An 8,340-nucleotide genomic window follows, 5' to 3' on the forward strand; every position below is an offset into this window, starting at 1 on the left:
TACCTTGGACTTCACAACAGCTGAGACTTGTCATTTAAAAGCATGGTAGTGGTATTAGAAAAAAACAAAACTCTACTGATATGTAATTATTAACCCATATGTTGAGTTTATTTAAGAATTGCTTCACATTAAATACTCAGATCCTTTTATTTCTATTATTCATGTGCCAAGCTAAAAATAAACATTTGAAATATTTTTCTCTTTTATGGAAGAGATGATGAAACTATTCATTTGAAATGAACCCTTGGATGAATGCAGCTATATTTTCTGGGCTCAGATCTCTTATTCCCAGTTGAGAACCTCACACCATATGAAGGAATTTTGCTTCATTTTACTTCAAAACGTTGACCAAGTAAAGCTTAGGCAAACAGTTTTCAGTCTTTCACAATATGTTCATTTGGGCTTTTAATTTCATTACTCTTGATGTGTTACTGATCATCTATCACACTTGCTCTATTTCCCAAAAGGCTGTTTGAAATTATTTAGGAGACTCAATGAATAATAAAAGTACCCAAGAAATAGTCCTGTCTGTGTTTGCATACTTTAGTTTGGTGCAGGTATTAATTGATCCTGCTTCCTTTCCACTAGAAGCAGGATCTGGTCCACAAAGGAAATGCATTAATCTAATATTTGTTCAGAGAAAAATCCTGCTTGCTCTAATGTTCACATGTATGGTCACAAACGTGATCAAAACAAGAGCCATCCAAACCCCCTCCAGCTGCTTTGCAACTAGGATTGCAGCATAAATCCAGGAACAAGCAGTTTTGCCACTGTAGGTTGACTTCAGCTTTCAAATGTTATGGAAAATCCATTCACTTTCTTCCCCCTGCTCCTGGTTAAACTTCAGATCACTTTCCCTGGCAAATGGCTTTCGATAATGAAGATCATATTTTTTGATTCATAAGCAAATTTCTTATTTTTTTTTTCCAGACTTGATTCATTGAAGAAAATCTAGCAAGATTCTTAGAATTTGAGAGAGTCACTGCTCTCATGATGCAATCCTCCATAAATGGGAAAAAAACTTTACAATATCTTGACCCAGCTTTCCTCAGGCACATAACAGCTTAACAGACTTTTTTTAGATATACAAGCATGAAAAGAATGGGATTTTTTACCCACTGTGCTGCAATCAGTATAGTTGTTAGGTGGAGTTTTTCCTGGGAAGGGGTATATTATTGTACTGTATTCTTAAGTTGGGGATTTATTCTACTGGATTTACCACAAAAAATAAGTTAGATGATTTTTTTTTTCCTCTGATAAAAAGAGTGTTTTAAGTCAGAGGAACAACTTGATTTTCACTTGGATTTGGAGATACAAATAGTCCTAGAATTTGAAATACTAGGATGAGACAGTTAATCTTGGTATTTCTTTCTTAATAAAATACTAAATAATGCCATTGCAATTCCAATGAAACATGTTAAATTGTGTTGATGTGAACACATGGACAAAGAAAAAACAGTCAAAATAACTCATAGATATCTTTCTCTTCACTTAAGCTGCAGAAACTCTAGGGAAGCTAATGGAGTTGCAGTGACATAAGACTGTAGTAAGGTAAGAATTACACAACTTGTGTTTAACATGATGCTATTACTTTAAAAACAGAGTTTACTTCACTAAATAACCTGAAAATAAACACAAAACAAAGGGCAGAAGAGACAAATTACAAGTAAGCATGCATGCAAAAAAGGTAAGTGCAAATTAGATTTGAATATTCATGAGTCACAAATCATTGACGGTTTGAAATAATGCAAAACAGCTTTATAAATGAGGTTAAGGCAAGGGACATCAAAGAAAGGCATTGCTAAATCAATAGCAATTTGATTGTGCATATACTTGTAAATTGTGGTTACAGTTTTTGTGACATAGGAGAAAAATACTGCACATGTAGTGAGAAAGGGACACATAAATATTCTTTTTCAATGTGCTATTTTTTTGCAATTCAGCATTTACTTGGAGGCCTGGTGTGTATAAAGTGACCAGCTATCATTTCTTAATTTTTTTCCCCCAGGAGAATTATAGTTTCCATTGAGTATCCAATCTCCTGTGTTGTGTTGCTTAGTATGACAAAAATTCAGTTGTCAACAATACTGCAAAATAGAATAATTACTCACTTCATTTGGCTTCAGTAGAAGGATCACCTACTAATGAAAATCCTGTCATAAAATCATCGTCAGTGCAGATTATCTACTTCTTTCAAAGAATTTAGCTCTCAAAAGTGGGAATCAGATAAGCTGCAAGTCTCACAGCAAATTGCTGGAGCACAGGGATTTAAAAGAATGATCACTTGAAGGATGGCCAGCCTGACCGTTTAACTCAGAGCTTCTTAATTTTTCTGTCTGTAAGCATCAATAAAGTATTGGGTCTCCTGTCTTATTTGTGAGTTCTGTGGATATTTGAAATTGAATGGTTTCAAATGTTGATAAGAATATAGAACCAAAAGGCAAAACTGCCAGAAGTAATCTGCCCATTTAAAATTACTTCAGGGTGTTTGTTTTTCCTAAGGGTTTATATTTTGATTGCTTTACACTCATGTTAATATAGTAACTGATTCTCTTTCTTCAATGACTTTTACATCCCATGTACCAGCCTCACTCTCTGGCATGACAGATGAAGCTCCGCCAGGTCAGGTGAAGCTAAATATATACATTTACCAATACTGACAGGAAAATCAAGAAGGGATATCCATTTGGAAATGGCATAGGCTACTCTGGTTCTATAAGAAGCAGCACATGACTTCTTGTAGTGCTGCCTTTAAAACCATCCACTCACTTGAATGAAGCTGGCAATTAACTCCTGTCAAAACACTGTAAAAGGAAAAAAACAGATGTCGAGTAACTTAGGAAAGGGATAACCTTATGTCCTGCCCAATTCCCTACATGAGCTTGTCAGAAGATAATGTATCTCTCATGCCATCACAATATCAAAAGATACCTGTATGTGCCATGCTTGAATTCAGAGAGCTTTCCGCAATACATTCTTTACATCTGTGTATATCTCAGCATGAATAAACAATAGATAAGTTAGAAAGAGTAACTCAGGAATGTAAAAGACTCAATTGCTTTTTCACGAACATTCCCTTCAACTTTCCCAATCTGTGCAGAGACAAATTAATCTCTCCTTAGCAAAAGTGAAAGGGAAAATTACCTCTTGGTCTTAGCAGAGATCTTGAAATCAAGTCTTAGATTTCCTTCTGGCTCCGTCACTGTGACTGGCCAGGTTTATCAGAGGTGAATTATATGTATCTCTCCATGCCTACAAAAGGAAGCTCATAATAAATTTCCTTGTGGTTCTGTTACATGGAATTAGTAAGAGAATATGAGATCCTCTGATGTGAGGTACCAGTATATGTCCAATACATTAACTTTGTAATCCCTGTTCAAAGCACTGTTTTGACATTACATACTACAAGATTTGTTTGCCTGTTTATAACCTTATGCATTTTTAGTAAAGCACATCTTCATTTAAATGAGAAATTATAATATCTTTACATTAGAAATTACTGTCAAAACCAACTTGTGTGTGCCTGTAAGCAAAGGAAATAAACACCAAAACTCGTTTAGCCTCTCCAGACTTAGATTGTGCACATCACTGTGTAATGTGAATGCTGCTTAAAAAATGTGGTTGTCCTGGATAGAGTCAGCTTTAACTAGATATTGCATTACTTATGAAAATAGGTCAATGGTGTTACAGACCATTCTTCAGTTCAGCAGAATACCAACACCCTGTGTCAGGTGAAAGTTTCAAAGGGTTGGGTTATTTTAATTTTCTGGAAAATTCCTTTTTCCTGAAGAAAAAGGAAAAAAGTGAGTTAAATTATCACAAGAAGAGAGCATAAGTCTCTACAGTACCCAGAAACCTGATTGAATTAATCAGGATTTTACCTTCTAATTCGTTCCCAGATTTCTTTCTCTGCTTTGCTCTTTGTGGGGTTTTCTATATCTTTCCAAACAATTACCTCTACTCTTAATTTATAAGCCCTTCTTTAAGTCTATTGATACTGATTTCTGGCCTGTGACTTAGTATATAAACATTTACGGACCTAGTATGTTATATGTGACCTGAAGCAGGCAATGTAGAACAGCTCATATTAGACCACTTGAATGCCACATCTCTGTTATGAATTATCAAATCAAATAAAGGGACACTTGGCTCTCTGTGTGTGATCTATATTTATACACTTCTATACATTTCTTCCCAGGTTCAAGAGTATAAATACTCCTTTCAAGAGCTTGCATTTTTTCAGAATTAGAGAGTAAGCTGAGTTAGAAAGGGCACATCTGGATCATTGAGTCCAACTCCTGGATCCTTAAGAGTCACACCCTCTGCCTGAGAGCACTGTCCAAACACTTCTTGAACTTTGTCAGGCTGGTGCTGCGACCACTTCCTTGGGGAGGCTGATTCAGCACTCAACCACTCTCTGGGTGAAGAATCTTTTATTAATATCTAACCAAAACCTTCCCTGATACAGCTTCCTGCCATTCCTTAGGGCGCCTCCCTGGTGACCACAGAGATCAGTGCCTGCCCCTCCTCTTCCCCCCCCACCCCAGGAAGTTGTAACTGCAGTGAGGTCTCCTCCAGGCTGAAGTGACCAAGTGACCTCAGCCACTCTTCATATGGCTTCCCCTCAAGGTCCTTCACCATCTTTTTTGCCTCCCTTTGGATGCTCTCTAATGGTTTTTCTGCACCATTGTCTTTGGCTGTCTATCTTTGCCTCTCATCTCCTTTCCTCACCTTGTGCAGAAAAATCAAGACAGCAGGTAGCTCTCAGTAAGACCAAATTTGCTGCAGCTGGTTTCAAGTTTCCCATGTAGTAGTCACTTTCAGCTGCATTTTGGGGAAAAAATTTATTTCTGTTGTATTTCTAGGCTTTTACTCCTTTAATTTACAGTGTACACCAGTTTTCTTTGGGGGTGAGGGACAAAGCTTTAATAACCTCCACTACTCTCTCATGGTAGTGTCCTCAAAGCCTGTCATGAGCAGGACATGGTTTATCCACCTTTGACTTATTCAGCTGTGAGAGAACAAAGGTGTAAAAGTGGGCCTCGTGTCCAAATCTCTGTGGTTCCTGCCTTCTTGGCATTCCTTCTGAAAACTCTCAAAATTTTTTTTCTGTGTGGTTGTCTGGGGGAAATAGGGGAATGAGATGGGAATAAGATGAGAAGGTAGCATAGCTAGTTTTTATTCCTCTTTCTAAGTCAGTCTGTGTTGGGGTTTTCTGTGGGTCTTTGATCAGAATCCAGGAAGAAAACAGGAGAAGACTAAAGTGCAAAAGACTAAAGGCCAGCTCATCCATGCAACGGAGAGTGGAATGGAAATGAATACAGCAGTATAGCAGTCTCATATCTGTGGAAAGGAAGAACTACTAAGGTGAGTAAAGGAGGGATGGCTACAAACAGAAGACATCAAACACTGTGTTCACCAAGCAAATGAGCAACCAGAACCTAAATTCTGTAATGTAGTCTTGACTGGCAGACCACTTGGAGACAAGGAAAATGATGTAAGTTAACACAAGGTGAATATTTGTGGATAATTTACCGTCAGCAGCGACCGTGAGATCACAGTGTATCCCTGAGGCCCCAAGGCCTGAAAATGTGGGTTTTGCATGTAAATAAGGCCATAGTGATCAGACTAAAGACTATATTGTTACGCTATAGTTATAATAAAAGAAATAAATTAAAAATCTTTATTAATCCGTTAAAGTGTTCCTAGAACATTGCTTACATTTCTAATCAACTGTACCAAAAGACACTTTCCCTTAAATGTATAATATATCCACAAGTTCTCCTTTGTTTATACAAGAAAACAGCTCTGCTTTTGGGGTGTATGTGTTCTATAGGCTTCCCCTCCTAAATTTAATCCAAATTGCTAATGTTCCTGAAGTAAAAAAATAATTACATAATACATTTTCTCTTTAGAGTAAGTCTAGCAATTGCCAAAAACTACTTGTCAATACAGTATTAGATCATGTGTGACCCAGACCTCACATGTGTCAACAAGTATATTTGTCTCCTTCTGCTATTTCAAATTACAGGAGAAAGAGACATAATCCTCACTGATCAATTGGGAAAAAAATGCTTTACCTTTTGTTATTTCAATGCCATCTGTTAAAATAAACCAAATGCCAAACTTACTACATACGCAGGGCACTAAAATGGCTTTTTAATTTAGCTTGCATATTTCAGGGAAAGCAATGCATTTCTATATACTCTGAGTTCTTTACATGAATTATTATGTACTGCAAGTGACATCTACTGGAGAAAGCAGAGCCTAAATGCCTGTTTTAAAAACTCTTTTTTTTTGCTATTAAAAGGACCTCCCCTCCAGGAAACACAGCTGTTATTTAACAGAAACCTTGCATCTATGCCCACTGAAATGCAGTTACTTAAGTGCATTTAGGATAGTTACAGAAAACCTGTCCTTTTCATGATACAGAAGGAGCAGAAGGTTTTTTCTTTCTTTTTTCCTTTGGTTTTCTTTTTTTTCTTAATAGAAAAGCTGTTTATTCCACAAATTTGCTGAGTTTACAATAGAAGACTTTTTGAGAGCAACAGCTGTTTGATCACAGTCATCTATGGTGCTATAATACTACTCTTCATGTATTATAAAATATTCACCAAAAGAAATATGGCTTCAGGTTGAAATTTGAAGCTTGCATGTTAACAGATGTTATAATTTAACAGAATTTGCTTGAAGACCTAATGCAGAACCATACTGCTGTCGGTAGTATTGACTTCATTACTTAGAAAGTCTGAAAGCCTGTGCATGGCATTACCTAGTGGTTGAAGCTGCTTATTGGACATAAATTCATAAATACCTGCACTATTTTAAAATGCTTGCAAGTTGTTCCTATCAAATATTGCATGAGTTTAGGGCCTCAGAGCAGCATTTTTAAGAAACACATCCTCTTTCACTGAAATATGATCAAATTCCCAGGAACACTGGGAGCAATGTGGAAAGCTGTGAACTCAGAGGTTCGGTGCCACTCAACGCTCCCAGGAGTGTCATTACTTCTTAATATGTTCTCTTGAATTCTTGCCCAAAAGTCAGTTCAGGTTCTTGTTTAGATGAAGCACAAAAAAATTCAGGCTGTTCTTAGTTGATATCAACACAGTGAAGCCTAAACAACTATTCCAAACACTTTAAAAATTGCAACATCAAATCACTTCTAAAACCACAAAAAACTTGGGAGAAGTTTCCCTAGTGTAGACCAAACCCTAGGGTTTAAATGAATATTCCCCACCAAGCATGGAAATGAATTTTTGAGCCAGAAAAATCAGGTCAGAAAGTAAATCAATAGCTAGCAGACATTAAAAAAATACTTATCTAACACAGATCTTAATTTATTTGCAATTTCTTGGGTTGGATATACTTCCCTTTTACTTTATAAGGAAAACTTGATGGTTGAAGGTTAGGCATTAGTGCAGTGAAAAGGGACATCCGTTTACACAGCAGTCAAAGGAAGATACATTTGTCTGTTTGGAATCAGTGCAGGAGGAGAGATACCAATAATTGTTGAAATGAGATTAAGTGGATTATCTGTATGTAATGTGGGGCTTGATTGTCCCCTCTAGCAGTAAAAACCCTACAGAACAGGCAGAAGGGATGATATTTCCCACAGGATTTCCATGTAGAAAAGGCTCCTGAACTGTTCTGGTGCAGGTTAGTCTCTCTTCTTGCTCTCTGGCAGAATAGATTGGAGAAATGTCTCAGACATGCTGGATTCCAGGGTTCAAAACCAGAAGATAGATCACATTTGTTCACCTGTGCTCCAGGTTCTTGGCACATCACTCCATCCTTTGGCAATAATCCTACATCCATATTCATTCTCAAGCTTTCCTAGCCCCTGGCTATCTCCTGGGATTCATGTTTTCCACAATGGATATGGATGAATCAGAGGAAACTACGTTTCACATTTTGCCCCTTCCAAGAGATTCCTCCCTACATTTTCTCTTTAGGAGCCCCCAAGATTTCCAGAGTGGTCATACAGAATCCTGAGAAAGAAGGATAATGCAAAGAAGAGGACTGATATGAAGAAAAAAACATGATCTGAAACATGATCTGAATCTGTAGATCCTTTCACCTTTATTCTTGGAAGTATATCAAGCCTTTCAGATTTGTGGATACAGAACTGAGATTAAGACAACATCCAAAATAACACTGATTTTTAAGTATTAGTATTGCCTTTTAGAACTGGTGTTCTCTGGACAGGCAATGTACAAAATCGTTGTGCAGTGGGTTTAGTCAACTAAACTGGACTTTAGGCTTTGCCAGCACCATATAATTAATACTTTTCAATAACCTGTCTCATCTAACTTCATATTAGTGGAAATTGCCAGAATT

This window comes from Geospiza fortis, unplaced genomic scaffold (genome assembly GCF_000277835.1).
Source record: "Geospiza fortis unplaced genomic scaffold, GeoFor_1.0 scaffold54, whole genome shotgun sequence".
NCBI lineage: Eukaryota > Metazoa > Chordata > Aves > Passeriformes > Thraupidae > Geospiza > Geospiza fortis.